Source organism: Anthonomus grandis, chromosome 16 (genome assembly GCF_022605725.1).
Source record: "Anthonomus grandis grandis chromosome 16, icAntGran1.3, whole genome shotgun sequence".
NCBI lineage: Eukaryota > Metazoa > Arthropoda > Insecta > Coleoptera > Curculionidae > Anthonomus > Anthonomus grandis.
The window spans coordinates 11,843,450-11,867,694 of record NC_065561.1 but is presented as its reverse complement, the minus strand read 5'-3'; the positions used below and the strand labels follow the sequence as shown (position 1 = coordinate 11,867,694).

Genomic DNA, 24,245 nt, shown 5'->3' with positions numbered 1-24,245 from the left:
TTGCGACAATATTTTCTATCAGCAAAAAGCTGCAAATTATAAAATATTATACTTTGAGTATGTATTATATTATTTATTTTGTTAAATAAACGTATATTTATTTAATGATTTTGTAGCATGATGCGCTCTTATTAACAAGCTGGAGCTAAATAAAAATTCTATATGTGTATAAAATAAAAATATGAATACTGTGCCTCCACATTAAAAAGTCCCATTCCTCTTCTAATATTTAAAAATTTTACTGTAAACTTGTGAAGAAGCAAATGAATTAAATAACTATAAATCTTGACTTTGATCGACCTTTTCGGCGCTTATTATCTTTTTTCCTCAAGGAATCTTAACGCAGGTTGCAACATTAAATAACCCATAAGTAATATGCATATCAAAATTAATTTTCATATTCAAATTCAAGGGCAGGTGATGCTTCACTAAAAAAACCAGCCTTGAAACGTTTCTAACATGCATCACAGACATAAAACAAATTTAATGATAAGTGTTTCATGTGCCATTAAAATGATTATTGCGGCGAATCATTTCCTAGAAAATCGAAAAAGGGCAAAGCGGTTGTTATAATAAATAAGAAATTATTAACATATGGCCCGAAAATAGCTCGAATTTACAGGACCGCATCCGAGTGTTGAAGAACAAAGAATACAGCCGGTCTCGGGTATTGTAAGGACGGTTGTAAAGTTAATGTTTCAGAAATACATGTTTAAATTTTAATTAGTTTGGTTTTGGTTGGTTCTTAGAATTGTTACGGATATCACACACATTATAATAATATTACTAAGCCGCGACTTAAAAAAAATCATTTTTTTATGGTTAATTCTTTATTTAATCTGATGCTTATAAATGACTTAAGAACAGCGAGAAAGTTGGTCGAAATATTTGAGCAAATACAATAGAATCAGCTGTATGCTATTTAAGGTAATTTATATTTTTAATTACTTTAAAAGTCTAAATAAATATTTCCGCAGAGCAAGCGCATTAACCCAGATAGTACCGGAGGTACATACAATGGATTATCGATTTAGGATATCTATTTGTATTCCTATTAATGCCCAAAGAGATAAATACGGTGGAATATATTTTTAAAAAAACCATAAAATTGATTTGCAGTGGTTGGTCTGTTTTAAATTATTGTTAACAGTAAGCGGTACAAAAGTACAAGCGGAGTTTTCAAGGTGTTTATTTAAAATATTTCAAATAATAGCTTAGCTATTAACAACGGTAAATTACACTTTTATAATAGATGATGAATAACAGAACACGTCACTTAAAAACTTTATACAAGTGCTTGTTCTTAAATTCTTTGTTTGTCTAGAGTTGAAATTTTTATAAGTATGTTTATTTCTTTTTATTTACCTAAAAGATTAAAAATATTTAAGACAATTTATTTTCTGGTGCTTTGCCTGCCGCCTAAAACTAACAAACCTTCTGAATGTCTTCACTTATTAGCGAAACTCCATTATGTCTGCAGTCCATTCTCTATGAATGGTAAAATAATGGTCCCTTGTCAAAAAATCCATTATCGAACTAAGGAAACTATTTTATTTATTTAAAAAATCCTCTGAGGTGGTAGTAATAGAACACATGTATAGAACCTAAGCAACACACGCCATTTAAATAAATGTTTATTTTTGGGTTACACTAGATGTACATTTTTGGTTCAGCTATAACACATAAAATATTTTTAAAATAAATCTTTTAGATCCTTGTTTAGTTTTAAGCAAATTATTATTCTTGAGTTTTTTTTATTTGTATATTTTATTTGGTATAATTAATGTTTCATACACCTTAATCCATTTCGTTTTTTTTTCTAGATTTATCTATGTCTGATATTCCAGTATTACAATATAAGATACATACGTGTATGAAAAGTTTATCGTATCCTATCAGTGGTATATGTGATATTGGGGCATTTCATAACATATTTGAGGTGTAGTGATCGAGTGTTAAGACTAGCTATACAGGGTGGTCCATTTAACTTGGGACATCGCAATATCTCGAAAACTAAACTTGTACCCAGAAAATGTTTCATGTGAAGTTTAAATGGTTTCCAGGGGGCTATAAAATGACGTCATTGGTTTGACCTTGAGTGGACGTCTTCAAGGTCAAATGAAGGTCAACTTCACATTTTTGCATAGAAACCTCTATTTTTATAAGAGTATCTGATTAAGCGTTAAAAAAAAAGTAACTTTCACCTGACACTTTTTTACATGCGACCTCTCCTTGTAAAGCTATTAATACTTGATTCTTTTACGATTTTTTTCCTTGGCAATGACATTTGCCCTTATAGGTAGTATCTGATGATCTATCAAAAGGAGTAAAAGTATCTTATGATAGAATTTTATTATCAACAGAATCGAAAACTTGAAAATAAAACGTACAAAGTTCAAATAAAAGAAATTAAAACAAAAAAAGTCAGAAAATTCAATAAATGTTCAAAGTGTTGACCTTCCACTTCTATACATTTTTCGACTCGCCCTTTAAACGATCGATGAACAGAGTGCAGCATCTGTGTAGTTATCTTCCCGCAAACCTCCGTGATTCGCAGGTTCATATTTTCGGGAGTCGTTGGTGGATCGCGACATACGATCTCCTTCAAATAACCCCATAGAAAAAAATCTAAGAGCGTCAAATCAGGTGACCGTGGTGGCCAGTGGACTGCTCCACCGCGACCTATCCAACATCCATTAAAGTCACGATCCAACACTTGGGGCGCGCAACGCGTGAATAATGTGCAAGACAACCATCATGCTGGTATCACATATTTAGTCTCACTTCAAAACACACATCTTTCAAAAATACTGGTAGAAAAATCTCCAGCAAAAAATTATGGTATTTTTGGCCTGTAAGGACACCATCAATAAAATAAGGTCCTATGACTTTATCATTGATGATGACATTCACAGACCATGGCCGCTGATGTTCTATCGCTCGAAATAACCTGGGATTTTCAACTGCCCAATAATGCATGTTATGACGATTAACTACACCATAGTTTGTAAATGAAGCTTCATCGGTGAATAAGACGCGCAGAAAGAAATTGTTATTTTCATGCAACTGATTTTGGGTCCATTCACAAAACAACACTTGATTTTGGAAATCATTCCCGTGAAGCTCTTGATGTAACGACAAGTGATACGGATGAAACTTGTGGCGTTTCAAAATTCTAGGGGACACTTGTTTTGGAGACTCCAAAAGCAGAAGAAATTGATCGTGAGCTGACTCCAGGATTATGGGCAACTGCAGCTAAGACGGCAATTTAATTAAATTAATGGTAATGCTTCTCTTTCGTGATCGATTTTCATTCTCACACTTCCATGTTCTATAAAGTGGTTCACTACACGATAAAATGATGCTCGCGATGGAAGTCGCCATTGAGGATGTAGCATGGTATACAGTTGAATGGCTCTATTAATGTTCCGTTCAGATTCACCATAAATAAGGACCATTTCAACTTTTTCATTTATTGTCATTATTGTCATATTGTCATTTCATTCATAGTCACTCAGCAAAATAGTCAAATACTTGATAACTGAATGAATATTGTGAACCAAAATAATCTCTCATTTACTTTGTTCATCAGTATTTGTTTACAATCGCCTGAAATACCTGGGATAAACACGTGAGATCTGTTCACTATAGAAAATTTTCGCATCATAACAACTTGCATCGCATGTAAAAAAGTGTTAGTTGAAAGTTACTTATTTTTTAACGCTAAATCAGGTACTATTAAAAAAAATAGAGGTTTCTATGCAAAAAAGTGAAGTTGACCTTTATTTGACCTTGAAGACGTCCATTCAAGGTCAAACCAATGACGTCATCTTATGGCCCCCTAGAAACCATTCAAACTTCACATGAAACATTTTCTGGATACATGTTTAGTTATCGTTAAATGGACCACCCTGTATAAATCCCTTGCAATTTCTTTAAATGCCAAAATTTTCTCCCCTGTGTAAAAAGAGTCGTATACGATATACGTATATTCTACAGTTTAATAAAAATGCCTTGACCAGATACGGTTGATAAATATACCAATAGTTTTAATTTAAAAACTACATTTTTGAACCTAGATAATGAAAAGTTTAAGAAAAGTCTAAACCCAAAAAAAAATAAATTTTTTAAAACTTAATGACTTATCTTAAAAAAATTAATTTCCAATTATTTTAGATAAAAAATTACACAAATACTGAATTTTTCATAGCGTTACCCCTTAACTAAGCTTTCAAAAAATAAAATAGGGTTTTTTTTGAAGTTTTACTCGAAAACCTTAAGGTTATGTGAGAAAAGTATAGATACAAAAACTATAAATTATCTTATCATATATAATTTCATTAAATATCGTTTTTTGTTAGGCAATTATTTTCTGTAAAAAAACATTTTTCATTAACTCTACCCTTAACCCCCCACCCACCCCAGACAGCTTAGCAGTAAGAAATTGTCTTCAAAAATCATTGTTTTAAAAGATAATACGCATGATATACGCATGAATAACAGCTAGTTTCATCGTTAATATCTAATCTGATAACATAGTTGGTTTGTTTAAATTTAATATAATTATATATGTTTATATATATATAATTATATATATAAATAAAATAATTGTAGTTATTGACCGTACTATTTGAAGAAATACAAACTTATGTAGCGGTCTGTGACTAACAAAACTCGTATGTTCATTCTCAATATTTCGTCCTTTATTTTAGTAACTTCTTCAGGAGAAAAACTCAGAGTCAGTTTAACATCTCACACATAAACAAACGTAAACAAAAAACATTTTTTTATAATTATATTATAATTATTCTTATATACATATAGATACTGAGCAATGCGACTGTCTACCGGTAATAGCAAGCATGACTAGGACGTCGTGCCTAAAGAAATCACTAAAATATAGGACGAAATATTGAGACTGTACAAATAAGTTTTATTAGTCACACACCGATACCTGATAAGTTTGTTTTTTTCTATATAGAAATATATATATTTTATTATATATTATTATTACTATTAGATTATTACTTTTACGCAAAATTCATAGTAACTTGAGCTATAACAGGTGCTTCTACTGCCTTTTTGTTTATCATCAGATTTTCAATAGTCCGTTTTTTCTTTTCGACTGAATCAGAATCATCGACTGAATCATCTATAAAATTATTTAATTCATGCCTCTCATTAATCAAATTTGCCGTCACTCTTACGCATTGTTTGTGTATAAAATACAATTAAATAACTTCTCTATCTATCTCTCCGCTATTTGTCTATTTTCTTTTTCATACAAAAGGGGTGTGTTCCCTAAAGATCCAGTCTTTCTGAAGCTGAAGCTTCTTCTCAAAAAAGGGAAAAAGACGGTGCTCATCAATTAGCATCCGATTCCTTTAGTCCCGATTATTGCCAAGGTAATGGAGAAACTTGTCAAGCCACAAATTTTTAAATACCTGGAGTCCATTAACATTATTAGCGACCGTTAGTATGGTTTTTGCGACCCATATCAAGCATGTGTGGACTAAAGCTATCGCTTTAAGGCTACAGATTTAACACAAGGTCCAGATTAGTCCATCTCTTGAGTATTGCTCACACATATAGAGCTCTGCATCCAAATATACTTAGAAGCTGGTTGATTCCATCTAGAAGTAGGCTATACGTCTTATAGGAGATCCAGCAATAACTAGAATCTTAGATGGTTTGGCGTATAGAAGAAAAGTAGCAAACCTTACTCTAGTTGATCGATGTCATAGCGCTAAATACTCTTTTAAACTGGCTCATACATTATACATGTAAGATCTACTCGACAGGCAGATACGCCTTGTGAATACCAAGTGCATCTGCCTAGTGCATGACGCCTAGAACATCGCTATATCGAGATTCCTTTTTATTGAGAAGTGCAAGTCTGTGGAATCAACTTTCAAAGCACGTATTCCTCGAATATTATAACTTGCAAAGTTTTAAGAAAAATATCCACAGATACCTTCGTAGTACTGGCGCTACTCGCGAGTACCTTAAGATTTCCCCTTTTGTGTCATTGTATTCCTTAAAAAAGAACTTCATAACAGAAAAACCATTTTTTATTAAATCGAAAAGAAATAAAATCATAGAAATAGCGAACATTCCCCATTAACTACTTTTCTGAAGGTAAGCTGAAATGTCAATTTTGTTACTTTAAAAACATACTTTTTTAGTACCGTCTTTTGGGGTCAAATTGATCATAACTTTTTTTGGATTTAATTTAGGTTTGTAAACATTTTGGTTTTTGTAAATCAACTATTTTAATAAATTTTATTACAACAAATAACTTGCAATAATTAGAAATTAAACATTAAAATACTAAAAGAAGGTATTTAAGAAAAACCTGATGAACAATCTAACACTATAAGTGGGGAGTCATGGATCACATACAATCTTAACATATAGAGTAAGCAGGTAGATCCATACAATTTGATCAACCTGACCCCGGTCTGTTTTGGATTAATGGTATAAATATTATTCAAATTTTTAATTTACGAGGTGAGATTGATCACCGCGGGTGAGCTTGATCAAAGTGTAGTGACAATGCAAAATCAATATTAGCGCTTTATTCATTAATTTTTTTTTAAGATAAGTTTATTATTTTGGTTCAAATGCAAGAAATTTAGTGTTTTAATAAAATGTTGTATTTCAAAACATGTAAAAAAATACGATATAAAAAATTCCCATAAGATATTCCAAAATACATATAAGAAACTTAAGGATAGCCACATTTCGTAAATATAAATTTCCTTTTCAAATAAATAGGTTACTTTATTGTCTTGGTTGTTTATAATAGGAGTGGGTAAAATGGCTATAACATCGTCTATATTAGCTAAGAATTTCCGAGTTTTATTACACGATTTCATACCTAATGGTTCAAACTGCCGTATCACGATAAATCGTTTTCTTTCTTGATCTTCCAAACACCTTTACAAGTAAAGCTTTTTTGACTTTATTATCTTCCACTCTTGATTCGAAGTATTCCGCTTTATTTTACAGCCTCGTCAACAACTCGAAATTCGTTTGGTCATCTGAGTCACTGGAGCTTTCATTGCTAGCTGAATTACTTTTGCCTGGCTCTACAGTAGGCTTTTTGCGTTTAATATTTCTTTTTGTTGGGGCTGCTAAGAATCGTTGTTCTTGAAAGTAATTCAAAAGGGTATCAACATCGGGTATTAACATTGCCAACTGGACCATTATTATAAACTGAAATTATCCGCAAGACCCGCTCTGGAGCTACTTGCAGATTTCCTGTTGCTTAAAATGAGGTTATGAGGTCTTTTTTAATGGCTTCACTATTACTTTTTCTTATTTCGATGAGCGGCGAGGCAAATTGGTTAAAGTCATTTTTATCTATTGACGTCTACTGCTTGTGTGTCATTTTTCAATTGGTCAATATGTACCTCCATGCACTTTTGAATAGGTAGAAAAATTCCACATCGATAGGCTGGGTTAGATAAGTAGAATTTTTCGGTATGTTGTTTTCTTTGCATTGCTCTCAAACAGTCCTAGTAAAATCAGACCAAAGGTTGTCCCCCAGCAAAACTTTTTGCCCTGGTTATCTTTTTGCGTGCGCTAAAACTGACAACTCGAACCATTCGGTAAATGTTTGTGCATCTAACCATCCAGGAGGCGTCCTATTATAACGCGATCCTGCGCTGCGGTACCTCTCATTGTAGCATGGTTCTCCTTTTTTTCCCATTTCAATCTATTGCTGCCAATGCTTTCCACCTTTGCAGGCTATATAGAGAAATTATAGTAACCTGAATGCAGATCAGTATTTCATAATGATTACAGCGGTTTTCGTTAAATCGCAGACACGTTCTGGGTACTTTCTTCCACGATAAAAGAGAATTTTTTTTCTTTTTTCGTTAGGATAATCCTATAAGTTGGTCGCATCATAGTTGAAAATATTTCTGTCGGGGATGTCTTCGTTTGTCGCGTAAATTTTGAAAATATTCAAATATTGTGTTTTTTGAAACATTTGTACGACACTTGACAGATTTGTACAGACATTTGGTAAGAGGAAACCCCCATTTCCTATAAAATTTGGCAGATTTTAGATAGGCCTTTTCTGCAATTTTGGACAAGATTATTTTTTCGCCCGATTTTTTAACACGTAAACCATAATATCTATTCCTAAGTGTACCAAAGGGAATTTTAAATTCCAGTGAAGCTCGGCGTAATGACCACCCATCTTCTGTCACCTTAAGGAGTGCTGCCTCTAATGTTTCTGGCTCATAATCTGCATATGTTCGGGCTCAGGCTGAAAAAGAACTACATTATGAGTATAATAGAAAAATTTGCCAGTAAATAATTCCACACTAATGATCAATCTGACCGCACCAAATAAATTTGAATATTGCCTCAAAACTTGTTATTCCAAGTGACTGAATTTTAAACAATGGTTGGCGTAACAAATAACTAAAATTCTACTTACCAGTGACAGTTCAGGCAGTTTCAAAATCTGTAACTGCAACTTAAAATGCAGATTTTTACACAAAATCAAAGTACTGACGAAGTGAGACGCATACGTGTCATTTCGCCACGTTTAAACTACCATATTTAAGCGGCGAAAGATTAAATTAACAGGTGGTTTTCGCGGTAAATTTGAATTTATCCAAATTTAACTTGGTGCTCAATCTCACCCCAAATGACGGTATACAGATTCGAAAATTCTTCACATTTTCACAAAACCATAAACCTTGCGCGACAAGTTTCGATAGGCCACCTTATAACATATAATTCATATCATCACTTTTATTGCTTTGACAGTTTCTTTTCTAATTGTCCATTTATATACCGAGAACAAATTTAAATTTCTTGCATAAACTAAGTGAGTAATTTCCATCATGCAGTCAGACAACAATTTGCTGAGCACATGCGTTTTAAAGTAACAGACAACAATAATAAACGCTTCCAAGTCCACATCTGCCTTAATCGCCGGTCAAAATTCGGCGAAACCTTATTTATTAGAACTAAAAAACAACTTAAATTCGGACAAGTCAAGGTGCGGTCTGAAGCTCTATTCGCCCTCTTTCTATATAATTAAACTACTCCTTTAGGCCATCTCTGTTTTATATTAGAAAAAAAAAAACGAATCCAGCACCAGCGGTGGCATAACAATGTTGCTCACCTATATTCTTTAGCGCGTGCTAAGGAAAAGGCAGATGTCGTAGGTTTTGCTCTAAGTCAGACATGTGTTTTTAGGTTTGCGTTTAAATACAGGGTTGTCACGTATTGAGATTTTTTGGTTAATTTAAATAATTTGAAAAAAAGAATAGACTAGATAAATTTATATTGAATGATGAAAGCCATAAAATCTCATTTTATAACCGTTTAAAGTTAAATTTTTAGACAAAGACGTTTCAAGGAGAAGACTGAAAATTTTAAAACGCCTTGAAAAATCTTCTTAATGATTTAAAACTCTTATAAGCACTTGTGCGTGATTTGTGGTTACATAATCGGGTAAATGTCAAATTTAGGTAATTATGTCCTTATTGGGTAAACAGACTATAACCGGGTTAGAAAGTTCGTTTCAGGGTAGACTCAGAACAATATAAACCTGTAAGTTGATATTTTAAAACACCCTGAAACAAAAAGCATCTATTGGATGTATTTAAGATTTATTAAATCATTAAACACTTCTCTACCCTTCAAAAAAATCCAGTTTTTGGCTTTGCGTTTAAAAGAGTTAAAGCGTTCAACCATCCTTATATCATTTAGGAGCATATTATACAATCTCGGAGCAAAATATTTTAAGCTCCTCTGTCCATGAGTTTTAGGAGTCGTGGTTGGATATGCTAAGTTGTTTGACGCAAATCTAATATCTTACTTTCAGAAAAGAGGTTATCAGTGGGATATATTCTGTCTGCCAAAAAGGATTTTTAAAAAACATTTTTGAATTGATTTTAATTTTTGTATATGTGTTTCAGAAACGCTTCCCAATCCCAAAATACCATAAACTAAATGACTTTGTACAAGAGACATATATACAATTTTAAGATGTTCGGTAGTCAAAAAGTCTCGAAGGTACATACATTTTGAGAGAAGTCCCCTTAACTTCTGAACCATTTCATCGACATGAAGGTCCCATTTCAACAAATTGTCAATTTTAATACTGGGATATTTAAAAGATGTTGCCTCGGGTATTTCACAATCCTCAATCTTAATGTTGCCAAGCCTTTGAAGTTGCCAAACTTCTGTAAGTTGCAAAAGACATGTAGTTAGTTTTTTGTATATTTAAAGTTAATTTATTGTGTTGAAACCAGTTTTTTAATTCCACAAAGTCTTTTTTAATTTGGGTTGTTATAATTTGCCAATACTTTGGTCTACAGAGTAAAACGATGTCATCTGCAAAACTAACCAGCGACCCAACACAGTTCCCTGGGGTACTCCATACCTAACATCTCTTTCACTGCTTATGGTTCCATTAAAGTCAACACGCTGCATTCTATTTGTAAGGTAGCTTTTAATCAAATCGAAAACTTTGCCTCGGAGTCCACAGCTGTGTAGTTTTTTTAAGAGTATCTCATGACAGACAGTATCAAATGCCTTAGAAAGATCCACGAACAGGCATAAGCAAGCTTCACTATGATCTAGTGCATCAGATATTTGTGATGTTACAAGTTTAATTGCATCCTGCGTAGATCTTCCCTCCCTGAAACCAAATTGCAAGTCTGATAATACATTAAATTTAGTTAAGAAATTTGTCATTCTTTTTTTAATTAATCGTTCAAAAACTTTTAAAAATGTTGACAAAAGTGAGACAGGTCTGTAATTTGATATTTCTGTTTTATCGCCATTTTTATATAAGGGTTTAATAGTTTCGATTTAAAGACAGTCCGAAAAGCACCCTGTATCAAACAACTTATTTATTATCCACGTCAAAATCGGTGAAATTTCTGTCGATATTTGTTTTAGGCATTCACTTCTTATATTTTTTTTAGATTTTTTTTTATCTCAAGGTTCATTATAGTTCTATTGACTTCAAAGATTGACACGTGCCTTAAAACCACAGAATTCTCTAGATATTTAACGTCGTTCTTATAATTTGGCAAGTTTTTAATCTTTTTAGCAAGATTCTCACCTAGGTCGCTATAGAAGTTATTGAATTCATTTGAAATAGTCTGTTTCTCAGTGTGTGTCTTTATTGGGCGTATTTCAGTCTTTGATTTAGTTTTATTACAAATTTTATTTATGCAGTCCCAATGTTTTGATTTTGACGAAGAATTTTGGTTTATTTGCATTTGAAAATATTGTTTTTTACTATTTTTTATTTGGATTTTAAATTTATTTTTATATGCGTTATATTTATTTTTAATATCTATATTATTCGGTTGTTGAAGTAAGTCATTGTATAGCTTATTTTTTTCATAATAGTTTTTTGTAGATTAGAGTTCATCCATTCTTTCCGAAAATGGTTTTTGTTTTGTTTAAATTTTACAAGCGTGGTATTCCTTTCTAAATAGAATTGCAGTTTATCTACAAAAACTTTCATACTTGCACTTCCATTTGTGGCATAAACCTGATCCCATGTTTCTAGTATCAAATCATTCTTAAGGTTACTATAATTTGTGAAGCGTCTAGTTTGAACTGGTTTTATTTTATTAAAATGTTGTGTAAAAGGAACAAATAATGCTACTGGGTAGTGATCAGTAATATGATTTTGAAAAACAAATGATTTGGAATTTTCTAGTAATGTACTTTGACCTTCTTTATTGCAAAAGGCGTGTTGTTTAAAATAGCATGATTAAAGGTTTCTGTTATGATAATGATGTCAAAATGTACAGTTAAACTATTTAAAAATACGCAAACTTGGTCAAAGTTTTGGCTTAAACTAGATATAATAAGATGGAAGATTTTTAGATCCCTTGTTTGCCCTGAATATTTCTTAATAAAAATTTTAGTGCTTTTTACTTCACAGGTATCATGTATTTCATTTGGGAAATGTTGAATATAGTTGTCCATAATAGATACTTACACTAATATTGTTCAAGGAAATTAATACTGCGCTACTATACATATATCTAAATAAAATTAGAGTTTTAAAATCATAGTGAAGAAGATCTTGAAATATTAATTTCTAAAGGGCAGGTATAGTAAAATGAATATTGCAAAAAATATTAAAATTAGATGCACAAGGTTATAATGGATTTAAAATAAAAATGCCTCAACAATAGAAAAACGTACCAACGCCTACACACAAATTTTTTTTTAAATTAAAACTGCTTATTTCTAGTTGGCCGATTTTTTGGCATCTTGCTGGATGGTTAGGTATAATTTGGTTTTTAATTTTCGGCCTACTACTCGTTTGGTCGTTAAGGTCTTGTTTTGATGTTATTTCAGCTTCTTCGGTTTTCTTTTTATTTTCCTCCTTTGGGAGAGATTTTGGAGGGGTAGTTCGGTCTTCTCTCATGTCTTCGATCTGGTAACTCCTTGGTGCTGGAGTTGATGGCGCACTTGTGTTTGGAAATAAGATACTCTTATCCACTAAAGGTTCCAAAAATGTAGTTTTGTCCAATCTTTTTAGTGTTTCGACTGTATATTCGTCTTTTCCAATAATCAGTTTCGATTTCACAATTTTTGAAAAGAACCGTTTTTCTCTAGCTATTTTACAAAAATCGTGGAGAATTTTACTTTTAGATCTCTTTTCTTCAGTCAAATCTCCAGAAAAATTCCAGTTTTCTTTAATTTATTACAGTTCTTTAAATTTTCACTCACGGTACTTTCTCTAACAAGTTTCACTAGTATAGGCCTCAGTTTTCCATTTCGGTCGTTTCCAATCCTAGAGGTGCAGTCTAATTAATTTTTTCCTATTTTTAGGCGTAACTTATCATTGAAAATGTCTAACACAACTTCCTCCAAGGATCTAGCTGCAGATTCTACAATTCCAAATATTAAAATATTTTTTCTTTTAGCGAATTCTTCGTTTTTTAAAACTTTTTCCCTAAGCACTCGATTCTCTGATTCCAAGACTTCCACGGCATTTTTTAGGGTATCGATTTCTTCCTTATATCCTGCGAGATCTTGTTTTATAGTTAACACATCCTGTCTCGTTTGCTATAATAGCTCAAAAATTTCGTCATTTGATGTACCTCTTGTGCTGCCTATTTAGTTGAAAAATATATGTTTAAGTTATAACTATACGTATAAAATCCGGCAGGGAAAAACATTATAGAACCTACAAAAACAGCCTTAAGGGAGTACCTACGAATCTCGTATGGTAAAGTAAACGTAACTTTTATATGAGTTTCGATATATCTAAAAAAAATAATCATCTACTACCGCAGGTCTAATTAATACTGCACTGATCTAGCGCCCTTATTTATTTAATAAAAAAGTTAACTTTTTTTTTGTAAAACTATAAAACATGACTGCTACCAATACATTTTGTAATATATACAAATAATATATAGTGTATCCGGAGAAACAGTTTACCTAAAATAAATAAAATATAACCAATAGGTAATATCGTTTTCTTTTTTATTAATTTGTTTAAAAAAATTCGGATAAACATTTTTAACCCTTGTTACCTTTTTTATATTTTTTTTTCTTGTAAACTTTTACTTTTATTTTTAATGCTATTTTAATTAAATAAAATAAAATGTATTTTTTTATCCTAAAAAAATGAATACCAAATGTTGGTGATAATCTTCAACTGTGAATAGAGTGTAAATTGAGTCACTCACTGTAATTAAGTATCAATTGCTGATAATTATTACTTTTTACTTAATAGCAGTTGTATGAAATAGAACGCTTTTCTATAATCAATACTAAAAAAATTAAATTTTTTTGTCAAAAAACTATAACTATATGAATATTTTAACGTTATATTTTAATGTCTTATATTCCCCTTTTCTTGTTTCTATTTTGGTGTATTTTAACATATATGTGTAATTTTCCTTTTTTTGCTTAAAAATAAATTTGTTACTCGTTTAAATATTTATTCCAGATGCATTCTATTTTCGGACAGAATCACGGTATCCCATCATACTTTGAATACCGCCGTGCCTAGGAAAAACACCGCATGTGCATACTTTATGAAAATTTAGTTAGGCACGAAAATAAGATCTAGAGTTTATATTACATATTTGGTTAAGAAAAACACCGTATTTAAAATCCCAAGTATATGGTCTGAAAAGAATACTAAACCTAGCATACATAAAAAAAATTTTGAAACTAAGGAAGAACCACACGACTGCAAGCCTGCTTAGGAAAAACCCTGGATATTCTTGCCAAAGTCTGCACTTGCTACAATACACAGTCGCGATGTTTATGCTACGTAATTGGCGGAATTTATTAATTTATTTAGTTTTTTTTAAACGTCTGTGTTGTGAAGTTGCATTAGTTTGTGTCTTTTAAATCGATAACGAAACAACGTAAATTTTTTAATCTTAAAAACCCTATAAGGTAAATAGTCTAGATTAGGATAAATTACATTAAATACTTTGTTGCAAGTTTTTTACACTACTGTGATTTTACTAATTTTTATTGAATTTACGTTTTATTTTTAAAACCATTATATTATATTATTATATGATGACAACGAAGTAGGACTTTCGCAGCTAGATTGTCAAAGCATGTTAAAAAAAAACTAACAGAAATTCAAATTGAAAATTTTATTTACTTAGGCTCATGCAAACGTTAGACAGAAAATGGACAAGAAAGAAAACGTTGAAAAATTGAGGATAGTTTGTTAAAGTTAATAAGTTATTTACCAGCCTCTTAATTTAAACTAACAAAACTATAATATTTTCAAATGCTGAGTATGCAGATATTATTTCTATTTATGGATATTACGACGATAATGGAAGATCGGTGGTCCATGAATCTGAAAAGCAGCTTCCCGGCCAAAAAACACTATATCACCAAAGTTTTGCCAAAGTTTTTTATTACTTAAAAGAAAATGGTCTGTTTCCCTCTACTGATATTCACATTAAGAGAACTTCAAATAAAAATTCTTTAAAAGAAAACGTTATGGACATTGTTCGTGAAAATCCTAAGATAAGTGTTAAAAGAGTTTACAAACTAGAGGTTTGTGAATAAAAAAACTAGTGGGTTATCTTTCTAATTGAAATAAAAATGTTCATCATAAAAAAAAACTAGAGAGAGGCTTTCAAAAGGAATACTAGCAGGACATAATTCAAAGTGTATGAAGAACAAACTATGGGTTTCTACAAATATAACTAGGATGTTTTCGTATTTTCTAACATATATAAAGATATATCAGGAAACATACTAGGGGTTCCTAGGAAAATAACTAGGGGGTGCTTGTACTTGAGTGCATATAAAACCAAGCAAAGTGAAGATGACTATAGCAATTGAACTGGTATTTCATTCTTTGATTTGTTCGACATTGTAAATGAATACTAACTTTGAGAAGTAAATTTAAGGAGTCCGTAACTGCGTATTAAGATAAGTAGCAAGTAAAAAGAAACGCAAGAAAAACATTTAGTAAAACTATCTTGCAGCATACAAAAGTGTAATTTAAAATGTTAACCAAAATATCAGAAAAAAGAAGAAAGTATTGGAGATTTAATTGGATTGAGAAAAAAACATTTGTTTGTAACTGCTTGTCACGAAATTTCACTGAAGCTTTTCAAAGAAAAAAAAATATTTAAACGAGATAGAAGAAAAAAGCTTAGTCTGTAATGGTTTTTTTTTTAACAGCATTCTGGTTTTCACCAGAAAAACGATTGGCCAATTTAAGCATTTCTTAGACAAAATGTGTTTAAATCGTCTACTCCTTCTGTCCTAAAAAAGATGGACTTGCATATGAGATTGGACCACTGGGTAAAGGTAAAAAGCAAAAAACTATGACATAACGATATTGCTGGACGGGGAAAAAGAAATAAGCGATTAGCTCATATAACGCTTTCTTTTTACATTAAAGGAATATTGAACATTTTGTCCTTTGGATTGATAATAAGTAATATTAAGTATTTCGAACCAGGACATACTATCTATCTTTATCTTAGAGCAAAAAAATATGATTTTAACGATTTTATTACAGCTGTTCCAAATGCAAATTCAAAAAAGTCAGCAATAAAAATAATGCAATATACAGACTTTTTTAAGTGAAACCACCCAACCCTTAGGCATATACATTTCCATGTAAAATATCAAAAAATAAAAAAGAAGCTCTGATTAAAAATCTTAAAACTATAATGCCTTCAAATAGATTACAATTTTGGAAAGACCTTGAGGAGGAGGATAAGGATTAATAGTATAATTTACCTTTATGTTTTTTTTATTTATTTTTTTTTCTTACAGAGTCTGTTTTGTCTAATAAATGTGGTTTATTATATTTAAATATAATTATTAGATAAGCAGTTTAAATAAATGTTTGGAAATCTCATTCTGCTTAGTTATATTTTCTTTGACCGTATCCTAAGAAAAAACACCGCATAAGTATAATTTTAGTAAATGCTGTAGTCTCACTATCCTAAGATTACTCACAAAATTTTTCCAGTATCTGCCATAGTGCCAAGAATCGAGAACTTCCTTTTTTTTAAACATAGTTTATTTACATATATATTGATATAAAGTAAATTGGCTTCTAACTGCATTGTTGTAACAATTTCTGCACTTTTTAAAAGTTGCAGCTTCCTTAAAAACAATTTTTATAGGCACTGCAGGTGTAGTTTTCCTAAGGACGGCAGTATACTAACCTTTACTAGCGGAAATAATAGCAAATGTTAAGGAAATAAAATTGAAATCTGACAAATGGTTTAATTAGATTATTAGGATTCAGTAAACTAGGTAGATAATGTATTGTTTTTCTAAAAAATAAATCCACTTCATCTTACGCCTTTGAATACTCAAGTACTAGCAGATATTTATTATTAAAATTATGAATAATTAAGTTAATTAATTTCCTAGTTTTTGTACTATTTTATTCGTATTTGGTAGTTAATCTTGTTTAAGGATCCCATTTTGGCCCCATTTTATGTTATTTAGGTTATATTATTGTAAATCCTTGTATTTTAAATTTTCTAGAATTTGTATACCTACTTGCTTTAGGTGCTAATATTTTCTTGAAATTATTGGCCTCTTTTGATAAAAACAGAAAAGAAAATTGTATATATTTTTAAATCGTTCTATAGGGCTTTAAAAATGATGCGTTTCGTGACATTTCATTGGGTTTTAATTGTTTGGCTAAGGATGGCTCATCATAAAAGTATTTCGAAAGCTCTGGCCCAAGGACTAGAGTATAAGGCAACTTTTCAAGTAGCTAGAAGGCACACTCGTATAAGGCAAATCAGAAATTCGAAAAGTGATCTCGAAGACCGCCTAAAAAAGATTGAGTAATTTTTAGCAAACCTAAAAGACCATTGCAGTGTTGGAATTCTAATGGGCACCTTAAACGGTAATGCTTCAAGCCTCTGAGAGACCCAAGGAACCAAAGAAACTTCATCTAGTCAGCTTAATGGGGTGTAAGCTGGCAGGGTGCTACGAAGCCCCACGTATGCCACATTCTGGAGAGAGTTTGGTAGTACCAGGAAAAATGAGCGGCCGTGAATGTAAGATGTTGGTGGATACAGGATCAAGTCATACTATCGTGAACCCGAACATTGTAGCTCACTGTAGGATTTCGGCACCACCAAATTTAATTCTGGAGTCCGCTAATGGAAAGTGGATCCCGATTTTTCGGTTACATGAAGTTAGAGTCACCTTTAGCTAAACAACATTCGAACAGCCAGTACTAGTGCAGAAATCATGATTAGATGTTTTGAATGCCTAGCAGCTTAAAATGGATGTATATAACCGGATATTGACGACGAGAAATAAGGATATTTTTTTGCACCGCCTATATGAAGATTAAGGATAATATAATAATAATAATAATAATAACGTTTATTAATTCCCAATACGTAAGAAATAATAATAATATAATTAAAAGAAATAATAATAATATAATTGTGCGGGATTAAATGGTCTAATTTCCAGCATCCTAATAATTACGTAGGGGCTGTTGAAGCCACGAAGTAAAGTGATAATTTATTTATTTATTTTTTTATAATTCTATATATAAGAATATATTTACAAAATAAAGAGGGAGAAAGAGAGAGAGCACAGTAAGAGAGATCGAAAGCAAAGAAGGCGTAAAGAAGAGAAAAGAAGAGATGACACTATAAATGCAGCGCTACGTCACATATTGTATAATTAAATAGTTTACATATTAAGCAAAAATTTTTTTCCAAATTAAATTCCTAAATGAGCGGACTGACAGTGTTAAATCATTAATTTTATACTTATTTATCAGCTTGGTAGCATTATAGGAAAAAGATGATTTAAAAATTTCCTTATGATGTCTTGGAGTGTCAACAAGATATCTTTGTCTTAGGTTTACATGATGTGCGGCAGTTCTTAGTTTAATTTTATTAAAGAGGTGGTGGGGGGTGCGATTTTTTTAAATTATATAATAAAAAGAAACTGAATGTAGCTGTCTACGTGTTGCCATATCTAACTATTTTACATCTTTAAGCTTATAAGTAATGCTGTTGCGTCTTCGTATACCAAAAATAAATCTTAGACAGGAGTTTTGAACAACTTGAATTCGACGTTTTGTTTCATTATCAAGGCATGAGTCACAAAAGTTAAAGTGAGATAAGACTAAGGATTCGCATAATGTTTTCTTTTGTCTGATTTAAATAATGTATGTGTGGATAAAGCATTTGTAGGGTTAAATAGGCTATTTTAAGTTTTGTAGTGATGTGTTCTTTAAATCGTAATTTATGATTTATAATTAGACCCAAGTTTTTTGCACTATCTTTAATTGTTATTTTTTCATTTTCTATTTTTAAGTGTAGATCATTAACTATAATCGTTCGGTGAATATCACTAGCAAAGACAATTGCTACGGAGTAGGCTGGATTAAGTTAAAACTGTATATTAATTGGGTATCATCAGCATACATATGGTAATCACAGTATTGAAGACAACTGTAGTAACAACTGTCACACTTGTAGATGTTACAAGTGTAAATAGAATATAAGAGAGCAGCAACACCAGCTATTATTTTTACACTACTTGACAGAGGCACTGATGCAAACTCTTTGAAACCTATCTGTTAAATATGATTTAATTAGCCTTAATGCCATGTCAGATAACCCAATATACTGCAGTAATGCCAACAACAGTTCATGGTTTAAAGTGTCAAATGCTTTAGAGTAGTCTAGCATAATTAGAACAGATGCATTTTTCAAATCTAATGATTCAAATATTGAATCAGTGACCTCAGCAGGAGTTGTCTCACAACTATTGTCTACAACCGGATTGTTTAACGCGTAAAATATTGTTCGAATTTACAAAAGTGCCAATCTGAGTCTCCATTACCTTTTTATAAAATCTTTGATAAGCAACGAAGGATAGAGATTGATCAAAGGTCGCTAAATTCCTTAGGGTTGTTACATTTGCACAATGGACTGACTTTGGCTTGCTTCCATGCATCAGGAAATGTACCTGATATCAAGCAAAAGTTTACAAGATGTCTAATATGAGGAATTGAAAATGGACAACAGTATAAAATAAGATGTAAATTTAATTTATCTTGGCCAATTGTATTTGATTTTAGGTTACAAACTACCTTTAATATATCGCTATCTGCCACAGAAATAAAAGAAAATGAATTTGTAATATTGAGCTTGTTATTTAGATAGATTCGATAATATACCTTATATACTTCCCAAACGGCAAAATACATTGAATCTTGTAATGTACATTTTTATGCAGATGATACGCAGGTCTACAAATCTTTTAATCCGGGTCATGTTCTCGAGTGCATAAATGAAATTTATAAAGATTTGGAGTCACTGCTCTTAATTTCTCATAACCACTGCGTTACTCTTAACCTCTCCAAGTCTCAGGTGTTGCTCTTTGGCAGAACTCAATCACGACAGTTGCATAAGGATATCATTCAAATAAATTTAAATAATAATAATAAACTTGCACTTGTTGACCACGCTAAAAATCTAGGGCTGGTTCTGGACAGTGATTTGAGGGTTACTGAGCATGTCAGCATGTGTATTAAGAGAGCATTCCTAAATCTAAAGCTTATATTTAAACAAAGGCATCTATTGACAGTGTCATTAAAGAAAATGCTTTGTGACTCTTTAGTGCTTTCGCGCTTCAATTATACCGATGTAGTTTATGGCCCATGTTTGCTGGAACGGGATAAATATCGCATTCAGTTAATACAAAACCACTGTGTAAGACTAATTGGGGATATACGGGGTAGAGAGCGGGAAGTGTCGGCTAAGTTGAGAGATGTGCATTGGCTTAGAATGGATGAGAGGCGCGTCTTCCAGTCTTCAGTTGTGTTATTTTATAAAATAATAGCAAGAAAGTGTCCCGACTACTTATACAGGAAAATAAAGTTTCTTTCAGAAATCCATAATCTAGATCTTCGTGATACGAGCTGTGTAACTAAACCTCTTCACTCAACTTCTATTTTTGAAAGGTCTTTTAGTTACAATATAGCAAGGCTTTATAATAGAGTTCCTCTGCACATAAAATCTCTCACACTAGTTTCTTTCAAAAAATTTGTTAGATCTAATATTGATCAGTTATTCATGTAGAAGACTTCATATTACAATAGTTATTTGTTTATAGAAGTGGTTGCTGTAATTGGGTTCATACTGTGAGTAAGGGCATTTAAATTTGGATGTACATAAAATGTTGATTTTCCTATGTTTATTTATTAACTTATACATATTGCTTGCTTGCTTTTTTATTGATATTCTTCTGATGGGTGAATGCTTTTTGGGGTTATATGCCAATTATTATGACAGATCTGTGTTGTTATTTATTATTTAGGTTTAGACCAATATCAAATGGTTCAGTAGAGTAGCTTCTAAGCTAGACTGCGCCATATTATATCTTGTAGTAATAGCTCTTTACTGTATTTGTTATTGCACATTTTCAAATAAAAGCCATTATTATTATTATTATTAATAATGTTTCATTATGTATGTTTTGATTATTGGTATTCATCGACAAAAAATAATTATTTAATTTATGAAAGTTGGACAGATGTTCTGAAATGTGGTTGAATCTTTTTTATTATATTTATTTGTTTAAGTTCTTGCCATTTCTGCTTAATATATATCCTAGTATTTATCCTTAGATAACCATTCTGGTATATCAATAAAATAATACCAGAATGGTTATCTGAGGATATTACCATACCAGCCAATTCAGAGTTGGTGGTTACTGCTTCAACTGGAGGAAACAAAGGAGAAACTGTTAGGTATCATATTTAGTTTATCTGGATGATGTCATCATATTAAAAAAAATATTTGAAGATCATTTAAAGAATATTCAAAATGTATTTCTTAAGCTCCAAGACGCCAACTTGAAGCTAAGTCATATCAAGTGTTGCTTATTTCAAAAAGAACTTTGATACCTTGGCCATATAATATCAGAAAAAGGTGTCAAGACTGATTTAGATAAAATAGAATTAATCGAAAGCTTTTTGGGTTTTTGTACATATTACTGAAGATAAATTTGTGTGTACTTGCACTATAAATTTGTATACTTGCATTATATTGGTCTCTTTCGGCAAAAACGCTGAAGAAAATTCTAAATATTCTTAAATTGTTCCAAGGGCCTTTAAAAATGACGCGTTTCGTGACATTTTATTCAGTTTTAATTGTTTAGTAAGTTTTTAGCTTGGAAACAATTAAACGACAGCCAACGCGAGTTAGGTTAGAGTTTTAGACGTTGCCAATAAAAGTGTGCTCGTGAATTTTCTTACTTTATTCTTATTTTTATTAGAAGATTCTACCTGTCCTTACGTTTTAATAGATTGCTTGGTCATTTAAATGTAGGGATTTTAATAGCATTCTTAGGCTTGTTTAGTATTTACAAATCAACTGCTAGGATAAAGCAGTTTTAGTTTTTATTTTATTTTCTTTAGTTTTTGTATTATGTTTCATAACTGACGTATGTGAGTGTTTTATATAATAACATGAAATATATATTGAATACTGAGTACCTCTTTATTTTGTCATTTATTTGAAGAGTTCTAAGATCAATTCCTCATGTTTAAAAAGCCAGTTAACTTAGCATATGGATTTCTTCTGAACATCTTTATCAAAGAATAACATATTTCATTATCATAGCAGAGATAGTTCAAAACAACAATAAATCCACAAACATAATACTGAATACTTTATTCAAAAAGACTTGGCAACCTCCCAAAAACCACATATAAAGACTTATATAACCAGTCGACCTATATATGGCCCAGACGCCCGACAATGTGGGTTGCTTCCTTTTGGTTGATTTTTTTTTGGTCGCGGGCCCTTTTTTTCGATTTTGCGACTCGCCCGACTCACAAATTTAATACGCCCGGTATTACCAAGGTCAGGGTAAAGTCGAAACGGCATTAAAACTGCGCACCGAAGAAAAAAAAGCAATAAAACGGCAGGACTCGTTTTACTTTTTAGGGAGGGCTTATGTGTATTTAGACGTAAGATCAAAAATTAATATGCCATTAAATAATGCTATATAATTTCTCTTTGGTTATTAAAAAAAAAACCGGCTCCAATAATTTATATGACCTTAACCAACCAGTACTTGTTCGACAAAATTAACATATGACAAACTAATAAATATCTTCTAAAAATCATAAAACCGATTTTTTTAATTTCGTGTAACCGCTGGCAATGGTTAATAATTACCAAAATTCATGAGAACCAACCATCCGACCGGAGGCGTACCGAAATAATGAGATTTATTATACCCTGGTTTCTTTCTTTATTTCTATCGGGGAAAAATGGGCAGATTTATGTGAATTGGTTAGCATAATGTTCAATGCCGAAATAGTTATTAGAAAAAAAAAGAGCAAGCACCATATGGTTGGTTCGCATCAGTTAAAAGTTGTTTTTAATATGGTTCCAATGCAATCTTTATAAAAAATGATATTTTTTTTGCAGATATCAGATGGCGGATAATGAACGTGGTTTATTACTAGAAACCAGTTTAAATACTAGCTCTCTGTAACATTTACTTAAATAGCTGAAGCTAAAAGTTATCATATAAAAAGTGTTTTAATAAGAAATGTCACGTCACATAATTATGACGTGACAGAAGGAAGTTAGTGAACATGGAGTATTTATAGAACAACGCGTTCTGATTGTCAAAATTTATTATCATAATGTTCGGTCAAAATAATGTTCCTCATTCATATACTGAGAAAAAATAATCAAAAAACTCAAAAGTACTGGTTCTTAAGTTTGTCAACTGAAGAACTTTTATGAATCGAACATTACGTTTACTTCCCTAAGTGATCTTCCAAACTACGTGCATTTAAAAAAAGAAAAAATAGCTTTAACGATATTTCAATATTTAATATATAAATCATATAATAATTATTTATTTGTTTAATCGTTTTACAAAAAAATATGTTAAAAAGAAAAATATAGAATTATATGAGCCCTATACTAGATAGTCGCAGTCTAGCTTTAGACAGCTACTCTACTCAACTATAATATTTATTAAATGTTATTAAGAAGTTTTATTAAAACAAAAAAATTATTTGTTTTTTTTAAGGACTCAATAGTGCACTCCAATTAATTTAAAAGTATGCATTGCAAAAGCACCTTAATAATAAGATTAAGCAAAACATTGTCCAAACAAATGGAAAACCAAAGCGCGACCGAAACGCTTTGCACAAAATTATCCTCACCGGTTCCACTCAAACAATTTGAGTAGAGGTAAACGGCATACGTAATAACCTCAAAAGATCTGCTTATGTGAATTAAATAGCGCGGAAGTGTATATGCTTGCTATGGCAAATATAAGATGCTTAGAAATAAGCACTCAAGCGTAGCGAGGGCTTAAGCTTAGAGGGAATTAACACTGTATTTGTGCGCCGAGTGGAGCGGGTGTAATTAGATTTCAACGGATTTTATGCAGTTTAAAAAACAAACTTAAAATTGTATTTAACATTCAGGCCTATATTTACAGAAACAGTGCAATTGGGGTGTTTCTGATATTTATTGTTTAATTTTTCTAAATCGTAAACATTCACCTCTATTTTGAATGCACTGTTGTAACAATCGAATAGTAAGAAAATGTTTATAAATTGTTATGTGTAAATGTTTAATAAGTGTAATATAGTTTAGGGAAACGCAACCGAAAGAACCTATTAGCATTTAGTAGGGACAAATTGTAAATAATAATAAGTATGCACTTCTAATGAATTCTTTGCTTTTCAGCTTTTG

The 24,245-nt window shown here is 31.4% G+C and overlaps 1 protein-coding gene across 2 annotated transcripts in view; it reads right to left on the bottom strand.

The window, feature by feature from the left end:
* Positions 1-24,245, bottom strand: part of LOC126745596 (voltage-dependent L-type calcium channel subunit beta-2) — a 281,586-nt gene that overhangs the window by 152,963 nt on the left and 104,378 nt on the right. The gene's annotated exons all lie outside the window — the stretch shown is intronic.